Source organism: Sebastes fasciatus, chromosome 13, assembly GCF_043250625.1.
Source record: "Sebastes fasciatus isolate fSebFas1 chromosome 13, fSebFas1.pri, whole genome shotgun sequence".
NCBI lineage: Eukaryota > Metazoa > Chordata > Actinopteri > Perciformes > Sebastidae > Sebastes > Sebastes fasciatus.
In genome coordinates this window covers 29,534,218-29,549,174 of record NC_133807.1, presented here as the reverse complement: position 1 = coordinate 29,549,174, position 14,957 = coordinate 29,534,218, and positions in this window count along the sequence as shown.

Genomic DNA, 14,957 nt, shown 5'->3' with positions numbered 1-14,957 from the left:
TGGGGACAGAAAGAGAGAGAAAAATAAACTGACAAGTCTGTGCAAGATGATAACAGTTAAAAAAAAACAGACTCATTAATCCGTCAATAATCCGTGATGGTAATAACCAGAGATTTTTCTGAACACTTTAACAAGACTGATGGCCATAAATGCGTGGGGCACGGACGCGATGGGGTTCTTTACCTGTTACACTGACTACGTCTTTGTAGACGGTTGTGTGCCAGCTTCACTGTGTGCATATTGAGTATTGGTTATGCAGGGGTTGGAAGCGTAGCTATATTAACTGAATAAATTAACTGGATCATTTAACTACAGGATCATACAGGATACACATTAGTTTGATTTATTTTAATGTGAAATGTAGGGCTGTCCTCGACCAAAGAAATTCGTAGTCGACTAACACGCATACGATTTTGTCGACGAATCAATTAGTAGGGCCGTCAATCAATTAAAACAGTTAATCACGATTAATCAAATTTTTCATGTGTTCAAAATGTACCTTAAAGGGAGATTTGTGAAGTATTTAATACTCTCATCAACATGGGAGTGGATAAATATGCTGCTTTATGAAAATGTATGTATATTTTTATTATTGGAAATCAATTAACAACACAAAACAATGGCAAATATTATCCAGAAACCCTCACAGGTACTGCATTTAGCATAAAAATGATATGCTCAAATCATAACACGGCAAACAACTGTCAGTGTGTCAGTGTGCTGACTTGACTATGACTTGCCCCAAACTGCATGTGATTATCATAAAGTGGGCATGTCTGTAAAGGGGAGACTCGTGGGTACCCATAGAACCCATTTTCATTCACATATCTTGAGGTCAGAGGTCAAGGGACCCCTTTGAAAATGGCCATGACAGTTTTTCCTCGCCAAAATTTAGCGTAAGTTTGGAGCGTTATTTATGATTTCCTTTAGGTTTTCTAGTTTCACTCTATAATGAACAGAAGATGAAAAGTTCACCCTCTGGGGAACATAAATGTAAATAAAATTTCATGGCAATCCATCCAATAGTTCAGTTTGGAACGACCAACAGACTGACAACAGAGAGCCTGGCAAAAAAAAGGCTAATAGGGTTTAAATGAATACCTTTCTTCAATCCGTTTCGGAGGTTGTTTACGACATGCCAAACATTAGATCAACTGTATTTCTCCAAAGGGAAAAAGTTGAGCCGAGCGACATCATGTTCAGACCAGTTGTCTGTTTTGCCACATGAAAGGCAAATGGCTGCTTTAATAAACGGTGGCGCACGCCTTCGCCCGCTGCTCTGCAGTTAATGTGGCTGGTGTGATGGTTAGTAATGGCAGCAGCGATAGGGTGGCAGGCATCGCCACGGCAACTTTAGCTAGTTGAGCTAAAGTGGTGAAATGACTGCAGAGTCTACAGCTGCAGTTCAAAGCCTATCAGCGTTTGAATCTTAACAAGAAGGAAAAAAAGGCCCCTGTGCATAGCGAGAGAGGGCAGAGCCTGGCTCAGATCTTCAACCTCTGTGCACACACACACACACACACAAAGTCACGGCTCAGGCAAACACACACACCGACATCAAAACACAAACATTAAAGGGCACACAGACAATCACATCAAGACACAAAGCAAGAGCCACAAGAGTGCTGACACACAAATGTACAAAAAGCAGACAAGCTCATACACACACACATCAAGAAATCACCAAACACACACACACACACACACGCACACACGCACACACACAGCGTGAGTCCTGTGTCCCTGGCTGGCCAGCTGTGGGAGGTCACACAGACATGACAGTTGTGCTATCAGGCCAGCATTAAGGCCTGCCGCTTTAAACACAGCCTTTTGAAGTCACACCAAAGTCAGACACTAGGATCTCTCATCTCCCATCTCCCTTTTAACACTGCAGTGCCGACATTTCATTCTGCCCTCCTTTTCATGCTCCCAGCTTTGAATTCTGCCTTTTAAAAAGGGACTAATTTTAACTTCTTCAAGGCTGGAAAAACAGGCAAAAGGCGTTGGTCGTTAAGACTCTTTCGCCTGACGCGCTTCTTTTTCAGCGGAGTATAACGAGCGTTCAAAGGTTTGCCGAGGTCCACCAAAGTAACACGGCGCCTCTGATGTTCAGCGTCACAGGGCTGATAAACAGACCATCGACAGGTTTTGCACATCAGCTTTTATCCTGAGGGTATTTAAATTATTGTTAAAATGATCGTGATACCAAAGCATTATGAGAAATGATCCTCACACATCAACTGACTAATTGATGATGATTTTCTTTAGTTGGGCACATATCACGGCTAGTTAGCAATACTACCCAAAGTTCTACCAAAGTTCAGTATCGCTTTAGAGAGCTTACTGGCGACCCAGAAATGTATGCTACAATATCTCTGTCAATTTTACTGCTAATGAAAAGATAAATGCACCGATGGACAACTGACGATCTTGCCATTCTACTTCCATATGAGTTGTCATTCTATCATGGTGACCCTGAAGTGACCATGGTCCTTTTATTGGGTTTTTGCATTTTCCTCAGGTTAAAAGCTTTTAAAAAGCACCCTTAAAAAATAAAGAGGTTAAAAAAAAAACATGTCTGTGATCTTCTGACATCTGATCTAATCAGCTTGAACACACCTTGGAAATCATCAAGAGTCATAAAATCAGTTTTCTGCAACATTTTGGAATATGAAGCGCCTATTTACAGCCCTCAGGGGCCAAATTTGCAGCTCCCCGATATCTACATCTGTTCATAACATATAAATCTACAACTGTGCCAAAATTGTTGCTTTTATCCCAAAAATGCACAATTGTTATGCTTAACTGTCCCGCTAATAGGGAACTGTATTATTTTACAGAAGGGTTCCTTTTCTTTACCATTTGCTTCATCTGTGGCGGTTTGGTAATCTGGCGTCCCTCATTGGTAGGACAAACATCAGTCATTTTTTTCAAAGTTTAGGCAACTAAATGCCCAATAACACCAGCATTTAAAGCAGCGACATTGTCAGAGCATCTTGAGTGAACTGTCCTTTTGTCCGGTTAGTGACTGATCTAAGTAGTAAGTAGTCCTTATTATGGTACGTGTCCACAGGGGCGTTTTTTATCGCCTCGCTTCCCAGCATTGGAAGCTTGATGGGCTGCCACTAGACACAAGGCAGTAGGCACCTGATTAGATGACCACTTTCCCTCGTGGGCTGCTGCTCCCAGCTTTAAAACTGAAACCAACATGGTGGCTCGTTTGGAAACTTCCTTCTCTTATATCATGAATCTAGTTCACCAAAATGTGCTTCTGAAAACATTTTATGCGTGAAATAAGCCACTCAGTTGCTGAATTTTGTCTTTATCTTTTCTTCAGATCGACAACGTTTAGTTTAAACGTTTCTAGGGAGTTTCCAGAGGCGGCGTGTAACATCTCTGTCTCATTCAGAAGCCCACTCTGTTGGACGGCGCCGCGTTTCATTGAAACTCAAAATAAGTGACGACAGGCTGAGTTTGAGGTGCGGAAATGTGGTCATCACAGACCACTGTGAGAACCCTACCGTTAGCTTTCTGGGTTGGAACATCTAACATGTTTTGGTGTGTATGTACTGTACTTCCCCCACCTACCACACACACACACACACACACACACACGCACACACACACACACACACACAGCCCTCCTCTGTAGCTGACCCAGTCTAATTTTTCTGTTTACTCCACTCAGTGTTTCGTAGTTGAACAGATCAAACGCGCTGCTAAGCTGTGGGTTTGTTTACTCCGGCTCTGACCCACGCCCAGCCAGGGACGCGCAAGCACTGCAGCTCTTTTTCCACATTTGGCATTTTTTTTTTGTTGCTTTTCATCTGGATCACAGCCGTCTCCTCCCTCCCCTCCCTCATTCCAACTTCTGATGACTCCCCCCTGCCCTCTTTGCCCCTGAAAAGTTTTGTTCACCAAGGTTTTTGTATGTCTTCCACCTAAATGTAATCGATCGATTAGCCTTTTTTTGCTTCTTCCCTCCTGCACCTGTGGAGCCTTCATCCAGTCACACTCTGCATGACTTCTTTCATCACATTTATGTTTTACTCAAACCCTCTCCTGAATTTTTCCCTGCCTTCTAACACGTTCCCCGTTATCCTTTCTAATTCTCTCCTTTGAAACAATCCTCCTCTCTTTGTGTGCTCTCCCAGTCACGCACAAGTATACGCGCTCCTTTGCAAGCCAATGCACTCACATGCTTGCTCACACGTATGCTGATGCGGGCTGTGTGTGATGTGAAGCCAGGCCCGTTGCTTTCCCAGGCAGGCCGGCAGGAGCGAGGACCCCCCCGGCTCACATTCACCTCCCTCTCTGACTCTCTCTGTCTCCTTCCTCCCTTTCTTATTTCTTTCCAACGAGGTAGAGGCTGAGGACGGAGAGATGACATCATTCAGAGGGAGTCCAGGAGGACGAAGAACCAGCAGTGGTTTTGAACTGATGGTTGCCCTTTGCTGGCAATTTTCAGTGTGCCTAGAATCCCACTCCCCCGTAATGCTGTTGTGTCCAACGTGATCGCTTTACTATTACCTCTGGCCAGAAGGAGGATTCTTCTATCTTAGAAATCTTCCACTCCCACTGACATCATGTTCTTCCTCCAGTTGGAGAAAGTTAAGTACACCCTCAAAGTGTCGACAGACTCATTCTAAGTGGCAACTGTTTTTGACTTATTTCAGAATTTATTTGTAACCCCACCAGATTAGGACCTAAATTGTCTAATATCGGTCATGAACATATGTTTATTTATCTATTTTATTTATTCAAATAAAGACTATTATTATAATTTATTATTTAGAAATCTTATCTACTGGTCCACTAACTACAATAGTGAACCGTGACTCTTAAACCGTGGCCCTCTGACCCCTCTGACCTCATCAGGAGGATAAAAGCAAACTACCAGCCTAGTTTACTGGTTCCTCTCTTATAGTACTGCAAAAGGTACTTATGACTATCCAGCTCAAAGAAGAGAATAAGACACAAGTCCAGCCTTAGCAATGCAACGAGCAAATAATCGAATCATCCCAGTACACGTCTCCTGTCTTACAGTGTTTCATATCAAGACTACAGATAATAAAATGTTGGTAACTTAGGAGATTTGCTATTTGCAAGTTTGCAACACCACATATTAACCCATGTGTTATTGTTTAAGTTTCAGTGGTTTAATTATGTTGTTCACTTGTCCTATTTATGTTTTTTTTTTTTTTTTTAATCTTTTGTCTAAACTACCCTCTGCATAGGAACGATACCCCCAGAATACAAATATACAGTATATATGCTCCATGACCATGTTGAAAGAACTTGTATCTCTCATAAAAATATATATATTTTAAATAATTAATATATTTCAGAGAATTACAAAGTGGAAGGCAGCATATTGCACAGCATTTCAGTCCATTCAGTTCAGGTGTACTGTGTGTCAATAATGGTATGGAGGTGAGGTGTAGGGTATTTGTGTACTTATGACTATTCCAGCTCTGAAACTAAAGAAGTAAAACGCAAGTCCAGCTTTAGCAATGCAACGAGCAAACAGAAAGGAGAGAGGGAGTTATCACCTAAACAAAAAAACAGATAATTACTTAAGCAAAATGCAAATCCTCCTTACAAATAATCACATCATCATACAAGCTGTGTGTACACTTCAGAGAAGTGTGGTGACAGCGGGCTGGGGTGAAAAACTCATGACAGTCATCCCCAAATCTACCACACAAAACCAACAACATGTCATAAGACACATACCATAATACATCCATGAAGCCTGTACACATCATGACAGCCAAGCAGCCATTAGAAACACACTTCAGAACCATGGACAGAGAACAGAGACCACCACCACAAGACATATTGTTAATAAATAGTATTATTAGACCAAAAAAAAAACAAAACAGTGGCAGTCAGAATAAAAACATATTAGCCTGTTAGATGTGAAATCACTTCTTACCCTGTGATGATGACAGAAAGTCCATCTTTGTTCCAGTCAGGACCAATTCTCCACACCAAACAGCCAGCAACCAGTTGAAATGTCTCTCAAAAGCCTTGGTTTTCTGCTCCATATTAACCTCTGGTGTGAATCTTCCTTTGCTCCAACGTTTCATTAAAAGTAATAAATCTGCAACATGTCCATTTGTACTTCTGGTTGCAATGTTTGTTAACGCAGTAGCTGACAGGAAGTGATCCTGGACCAGAGATGTTGCCCCTAGCAACCATAGATGTTGCCCTAGCAACGGAACGGCAAAAGAGGCAGCAACGTTCTGATAGTGATTCATCATTTAACCCTTCACAGTCCAACACAAATAGGCAGGGTTGAAGGGTTTATTTCCTCAGAAACATGTTTGTTTAGGTGTTGATTTGAATTGATTAAATAAAAACAACAACGATATATATATATTTTTATATCTTAACTCCACAACCAGCACTACTCCCAGTAGACCACTTACACAGGAATTTCATTCATTCATTCATTCTCACTGTGCAATATCATTTTCCACTTGTGTAATTTTGTTAATAGTTTATTGTCAATACTGTATATACTGCTCCTGTTTTTATACTTTCTTCTATTTAAATGGTTCATATTTTGTTACACTTTGTTTAGCTCTTTTTTACTGTGTTAGCTGATGTATCTTGTTTTTCGCTCTATATATCCCCTTTGCTGCTGTACACTGCACATTTCCCCACTGCAGGACTAATAAAGGAATATCTTATCTTATCTTACATTATCTTTCCCCCCTGACTAACTAATGTTTTCCAGAGTTTTCCAACACTATGGCTCAGTGCTAGCAAGTACACCCTGAGTTAAGTATTTTTGTCAAATACAAACTGTAAATAGTGATTCTTCCTCCTCCCCATTATCATCATCATCTACTCATTATTTTTCTTATTATTTATTAGCATATATTGAACAAAGGTTTCATCCAATGTGTGAACCAGCCTGTTGCTATGTCATTTCCTTAAGTAATAGATCAAGAGCAGCAATTAAAGATGATATATTAAAGGTGCTATTGATAACATTGATAACATTCAGCCACTAGGTGTCTCATTCTGCCTCCCCCGTTCCATTACTTTCACTTCACAACAAGTCATTGCCAGGGACGTACCGTCAATCTCAGCCATTAATCCGGTTTTTTCCACACTAACTTATGACACAGAGATGTGATACCAATGTTGTTATACTATTGGCTCACAAGCCTTGTTAGAAGTGGGAACCAAACATCATTATAATTTTGTTTTTGGGAAAAGTGATTCAGCACCTTTCTAAAAGCTCTGTGGATGTTTTTTTTAGTTTTTTTAAATATTAATCTACATCAAAATGTTATCAATAAGACCTTCAAATGAAAAATGCAGCTGAGAGGAATATATTCACTATGATTTTAATGGTTATCTAAAACAGCTCATTACCCAGAGGGCTTTGGCGTTATGTGGGTGTTGCTTGTATCTAACAGAATGGCGGGGTGGGGGGGCTGTGGTTTGGTGTTCACGTGGTTTACAGTCTAACTTTACTACGTACTGTAGTGAACTCACAGCGCCCAGAGGCATCAGGCTAATATGCTCCCATTCAACCAACAAGGAACCTGATCTAGGACGTTGGAGATACACCGGAGTCGACTATTACAAAGGACATATGATAGATTTGTAATATGAGAAGGTGTCCGTGCGTACTTCACTGAAGCCTTTCTGAATGTGAGGGCTGATTTGTTGTGATCTTGTTGTGTTTATCCGTTTCTAGTTCACATTGAGGGGGCATGAGAGCATCCGTATTGTTTAATAATCAGTGGGATGTTTAGATTGTAGATGCAGGTTGGGGGCAAAGAGAAGCCAGACTCACCAGCTCTGCATGCAGCGCCCCAAACAAGAACCACATGTCCCAGCCCGGGTTCTTTAATTCTCTCTCTCTCTCTCTCTCTCTCGTCCTCATGCTGCAGACTCTCCCCAACCCCTCACCCTGGGAAAAAAAACGTGGAAGCTCAGAGATTCAAAAACACATGTGGTTAGCCATAAAACTTCACATGCACTCTGTGTACCCTAACCCCCCCGCCCCCCACGCTCCCCCCACGCTCCCATCCCCTCCAACCACTCCAACCGACCGACACACACATCGACTTACGGGGAAAAGTCATACATAAGAGGAGACGTGGAAACAATGGGACGAGAGGAAGCAACATCAGGCAACAATCTGAGCTGTCTGTGGTGGGGAGCAAAAACAAAGAAGTTTTGGGAGGGGGGTTGGCGGGGGGGACAATGGCGACAGTCAGAAAGAAGGTGACTGCAGGCTACCATTCCTGCACGGGCCCAGAACAATGCCTATCCTGTGGCTCAGTGGGGTTGCGTTTTGCGCTAGGTGAAATTTAAGACAAACGTAAACACCAGAGGAGGACAATGGTGGCTCACTCTCTGCACAAAAGATGCTTTTCCTTCAGCTGCAGGGAGGATGCACACAGAATCCCCCGGCGCGGCCCGACCAGCTATCATGCCTCGCGTCCTCAGCGCCCTTTTAGCAGCACAGCATCCGATACCGCCGCGCTGCACCGGCGGCGGTATCGGATTTCAGGCCCTCAACGTCAAACTTCTGTCTTCTTCATTTCCCAAAGCATTTGTGAGATACATAATCTCTTCAGATTCTTGCCATGTGATTATGGAGGGAAATATAATATCTTTTCTTTCTGTCAGGGAGGGGAAAGACTGATACTTTGGAAGATTTGTTTCAGCCTTCAAATGTTTTGGTCACAGATGTTGGTCATTAAGTGACCATGTCTTCTAAAAACAGGAGCAATGTATTGTTCCAAGCTTGTAGACATAGGATATCTTCTCTAATGGTATTCTCTATTACCTCACTCTCCATTAATGCACATCTAAATGATTGCACTCTTTCAGTAATACTACATTTAAACAGTCTGTAAGATGCCTGTTAATTTCTTTTTGATGGATAGGTTCTGGTTCTTCGTGGCCAAGCGGCTGTCATCTAAACATGTCGGCGAATTTGGCATCGGTCGACGCTGAAGGCGCGAGAGTCTGTCATTGGTTAGAGCAGCTGTATGGAGTCACGTGATTGGTCACATGGTAGGTGGGGGGGGGATCAGCTACCACAGTGGCGCCTGGCCGGGTTCCAGGCGAGGCCCCCTGGTTGACCACAGTCCCATGGCTGTCTGGGTCGATGCCTGTGTGGAACAACTCGCACGGCTGATCCAGGTTCCAAATGAAGGGGTTCAGGACCCAAAATTGGGGGTCTCACTCTCGCGTATCCGTCTATGGTGGAATGATTGGAGTGTATTTAAATGAGGTTGAGGTTGGCGGTGACAGACAGTGAGCAGAGTTTTTTCCCATGGCTCAGCTGTGCTCTGGTTTCATGTTTTAGACTTTGTGTTTTCGTCCATATTGTAATAAAATCCTTCATATTTCAGACTAGTTGCACCGTCTGATAAAGGCTTCTCCATTGCTTTGTAATGGATTTTCTTTGAAGGAGGGTCATAGGTCACATCTTTTTTGCAGTGGTGTAATGTAACAGAGTAATAATACTTCATATTTTTTGTGAGTATTTGTACTTTACTTGAGTTTTTATACTTCTGTCAACTTTCACTTTTACCACTACATTTCCTAAATAAAATGTGTACTTTTACTCCGATACATTTCCCCTTAACACGTTTGTTACTTCGTATTATTACAAGCAAGAAGTGTTTGGCGAATCAGTGGTCCTAGCTTGCAGTTAACATCATCCACAATAAGCGCAAACAAAGTGCTCTCAAATCCGTAGTTAAGTTTCGATTCCCGCTCAAGTCCAGGCGGGCTCCAGGTCAGATTTTGCTCTTTAAAATAAAGTGGTGGCGACCTCGTTTTTCTTCAAGTGTAATGTAGCCTCTGTTTTTAAGGTGGTGTACATGTTAAGGAATAATAAGGGCACGGTCACACATACGAATGCAGTTCGAGGCAATTTTTTTGGACTAAAAATTCACCAAAGTGAACTGCATTTAGAATGCAAAGATGCACATTTGCTTCGCAACCGGAAGCAAATGTTTTTTCCGCACTTTCGCTTGTGTAGAATGGACGTGAACGGGAGGTGAATATTCATTTCTCATATGTTTTACTGCCCCATAAACTTTATAAATCTCAAAATTCTGACTTACTTGACAACATTTACTTGTACTTTTACTGTTAAGTACATTTAATATCAGAAAATTACTTTTGATACTTAAGTACAGTAAATATCACTTAAAGACTTTTAACCAGTAATATTCTAATAGGTGACTTTAACTTCTACTAAAGTCATTTTGTACTTTTACTCAAGTATGGCTGTGAGGTCATCCATCACTGTTCTTTTGTACTATAACAACCTATTTTGGAAAGAGACTATAGCGCAGTCATGACTGCATACGGACGTCAAAGCCTTGCCTCCGCCAATCAAAGCGCATCTGTGTGATCCCAGCTCCACTTCCTGTTTAGGTTCCTGTGTGCCGTTGTTCACAGTCAGAGCCTTTGATCTCGCCTCATGTGGGCGGGACAGGTAGCAGACGTTGGATATCATCGGAGGCGGGTGAGGGGGGAACAATAGCAGGCAGAGATGTGGACATGGGGGGGGCGGGGGGCGGGGGGGGGTGAGAGGGTGAGGTGGCAGGTTGGCACAAAGTCGTGCCAATTCATTACAGCTCATTTCTTAACGTGGTGAACAGCGAGTGGCCCAGATAGCTGTCGGTACTCGTTGTATGAGATGAGTCCATCCTGAGATCAACAACGTATGGATGTGACATAAAGCTGGAAAACATTGTGTGATTACGGGGATGTCGGGGCGCTGAAAATCAGACGGAAACTCAACTCAATTTACTTACTCGTCTCATGTTTTGTTTTTTTATCAGCGATGGAGTTTTCTCAATTGGCATGAAATTGACTAATTTTTCATTCCATCAAGCTGGATTACCAACGAGCAATGTGTGTGACACTGCCCCGTGGCCTCAGACCTCCAGTGGCCCAGTTTGCTGTGTGTCATTTGGTAATTTGATTACTTGCAAATTTGTTTGGGAATTATCACCACTGATATAAACTGGGGCATGTGTAATTAAAACATCCTGTGGCCCTACAGTATCTTGTAAATTAGTGGTTCCCAACCTATTTTCCTTGAAGCCCCCCCTACTTGTATCTACCCCGACGTCATCACCCAAAATAAATTACAAATCCTCAAACAAAATCCTCAATTTGGTGATTCAGTGTATTAAATGAGTCTTTTTTTTTTTTTTATTAAATCAACTTTCTTTAATGAATAGAACTCGTCAGTTTCGTTCTACTACGTCACCTGGTCTGCGTGTCGCTCATTCTCCTATGTCACTTGCCGCGGCCGTCCGCGGACTTACAAACATATGTTTCATTCCAAACGTAATTGAGAATGCAGTTTAGTTGTATGGGAAGGTAATTTTTAGGAGACAGGGCAGGTATGGTAGTAGTGGTTGGTTTCAAGGTCTCTGTGCATGATATAAGAAGTATTTGACTGGAATTTGGAGGCATCAGGGACCCAACATGTTTTGCCCTGGACCCCCAAACAGCTTAATCTGGCCATGCGTCACATGACATAAGTATTTATCTTTAGCTATAAGATCACAGGTGGCCGTGAAAACTGAGCAAACTCCATACTCTGATTAAGATGTGATTAAAAGCTGTAAGTGGATCTTAAGTTAAGGTTATTTCATCAGACTAATATTGTGTTTTCTTTTTCACTTCTTCACCAAAAGAGAAACAGAGATGAGGGCGGTGAATCAGAAGCACAGAACAAATAACATTCTGTAACCTTACGACTAAAGATTGAAGTCACACAAATAAACTCCTCTTTGTCAAAGCACTTTTTAGGAACCACTCAAATGCCCCCAAATCTTAATACGCCACCCAAAAAAAAAAGCACCTACGTGTTTGAATAGCAGTCTGGAGTCCACCTAGCCCAGCGCACTCTTCAAAAAGATGACCCCATCTAAAATAGCCCTCCACACAAAGACGGGTTCACAAGGCCTTCTGACAGCGGAGCGCCGCTGAGTGAGAGCCTCTTAGTTCTAAAGAGTCCAAAGGATGGCCTTCAAGTGTATGCACTGACCTTTGCTGATGAAAGGGCTGAAAATGGTATTTTAACAATATCATGATGCCCTTTCAATATGAAAGGCAGCGTAAGCAACACTCTTAGCCAATGAAACTTTAAAAGGAGCGAGGGGTGGCAGAGGAGCGCCGTGTGCAGAATGTGTGTGAAGATAGCAGTGTGCATGTGTGTGAAGCTATAAGCTATTACATATTTAAATTAAATAAAGTATCATGTAATGTAGGCTGATGGCGTGCACTATGATCCTATAGCTTTCCTTACAGCTTACACAACTGCGTGTCTCCAACTGGATAGATTTAGTTTATGATGTTTGATATTAAAGTATAATCCTGGTGATATTCTGTTTTTTTTCTATCGTCAACAAATCCAATGAAAAGACCAAAACCTTGAAGGAGCCGATCCCTTTAACAAGTCTGTGTAGCCAAAGCCATCCCAGTGATCCAGCATGCACAATACCAGAGCCCTGGCACACCTGAATGGAACGGGGCTGCTCTAATCATGGTTATTAATTACACCTGTGTTCACCCTGTGATGTCATGTCAACATGGCTGCTGTGAAAAAGGGAAGAGTGCAGTTTATTTTAGTCTTTTCATGAGATTTGTTGACAATAAGAAAAATGTAGTAAAACACCTGTCTTTAAAGAGTAGATGTTTCATTTTCTGACTATATATGATCAATGATCTTTGGTATTTTGTTGCTTGTAGTTTTATTTATAGCTTTTCATTTTACCTACAACTCAGTTCCTACCTGAGATTTACCTGGTGGTGGTGGTGTGACCTTCAGTGTGTATAAATATTATAAATTGTGTCGGGCAATTAAAGGATGGTTCACAATTTTTCAAATCTGTCTTACAACAATAGTCAGGTGCCCATATTTTTTTATTTCCTGATGCATTATCAATGTAAGTGATGGTTAAAATCCCCTCGTTTTGTGCAAAAATATATTCCATTTTTTTCCTAAGCTCATACGAGGCTTCAGCAGTGTAACGCTGAGTTCACAGCAGGCAGCAGCGAAGCGCGGCTCGCCGCAATAATTACATTTTTCTGCGGCCGGGAGGAGTGTTGATTTGAGGTGCAAATCACAAGTTTCATCGTGATACGATATTATTATATTGATTCTTTGGACAACGATACGATATTGGTTGATATCACAAAGTCTATTCAGAGGCCGGCGATCGATATGAGACGATGTCATTTAACACAATCAGTTACATTTATATCAACTAAAATTAGATTTGACAATTAGATTACTGGGCTCTTCTAGACATTTAAATGAAAAAAAACTATTATTAACTATAAAATGAGGATTTCAAAATAAAGGCGTATCTTAAAGATGTTGATACGTATCGATATTTTCACTTTGCATCGATGATGTTGGATCGTTTCCTTATTATTGAATTGATATATCGATCCAGATCGATGTATTGTTACACCCCATAGTGTTAATGTATTTTTTTTTTTTTTTTAAAGTTATTTTTTTGGGGTCATTTTCCATTTTTATTGAGGACAGTGGATAGAGTCTTGAAAGGGGGGAGAGAGAGAGTGGATGCGGAAAGGGCCACAGGCCGGATTTGAACCCGGGCCGCCGCGGTCAGGACCAAGCCTTAATACATGGACGCCCGCTCTACCAACTGAGCTAACCCAGGCGCGTGTTAATGTATTTAAGGCGGGAAGACATTCTTTTAAACACAGGTCAACATGTCACAGGATCTGTTTACTGATTGGCTGCGGGTCCTCTCTGGCTGCATTTTCTGGCACCCAACTTTTATTTGGTTGCACTTCGCTGCAGAATCAGACGGCTGCAACTCGCTGAGCTGCAGCTTTTCATGGACATTGCATGGCAGCACTTCGCCGCTTCTCTGGTGTGAATTTGTTCTAAGTTAGACAAATCAAGTGGGTATCATCCAAAATAACGGTCTTTTTAGTACAAAATTCCCTCTTTGTGTTTCCCTGTTGAGCTGCCATGGAAACATAGTAAGAAAAAGATGAATTTTGTACTAAAATGTCTTACTTTGGAAGATACCCACTTGATTTGTCTAACTTACAAATTACATTTTTTTGCACACAATGAGGACTGTGGATTGTGTACATCACTTACATTACAGATGCACTATAGGACGGGGTGTTTTAATGACCCGTATGAACAGGAGGAGTGATTAAAGCAGAACCTGTTAAAATGTTCATACGGGCACATGAGTTTTGTAATAAGACAGACTTGAAAATATGTGAACCTCTCCTTTAAAAGGCAGAATTTAATCCTAAAGCCTGTAATTTACATTCATGTTTTCAGCCACCCTGTGAGACCCTAACTGAGTCGGAACAAAAGAGCCCATTACACTCACACACAGTTCATGAAGGGCCACAGGAGGCCCGACGGTTAACCGTGTAAACAGCTGGCTCAAATGTACTTATGGCACGCATTCGCCAAAACGTCTCATTAACACACACTTAGATACGCTCCGTCTCTCTCTCTCGCTCTCTCTCTCTCTCTCTCTCCGTCTTAGAATAAAACACACAGAGGCTCTGGTGGCCAAATTAATGCTGCATGTTTTAATTTCCAACAGGGAGTAAATTAAGAGCTGATAATGGATGCAAATCTCGTGGAGATTTCTCACCGGATCCAACGAGTTGCACTCTCCGCAGCGGGGGTGTGTGTGTGTGTGTGGTGAAATTTACTCCACACACACACACACACACACACACACCAACATCCCCTAACCCCCCCCCATCACAAGACACACACAAAAACCATAGGAAGCCATTTGCTAATTTGAAAAATAGAACATTTTAATAAAGGCTACATCTCTTCATAATTACAATAATTAAAGTACCGAGGCATCTTTTTCAACTGAGCTCTATAGAACGCATAATTTACAGTTTACAAGTGGAGCCAAGGAAGC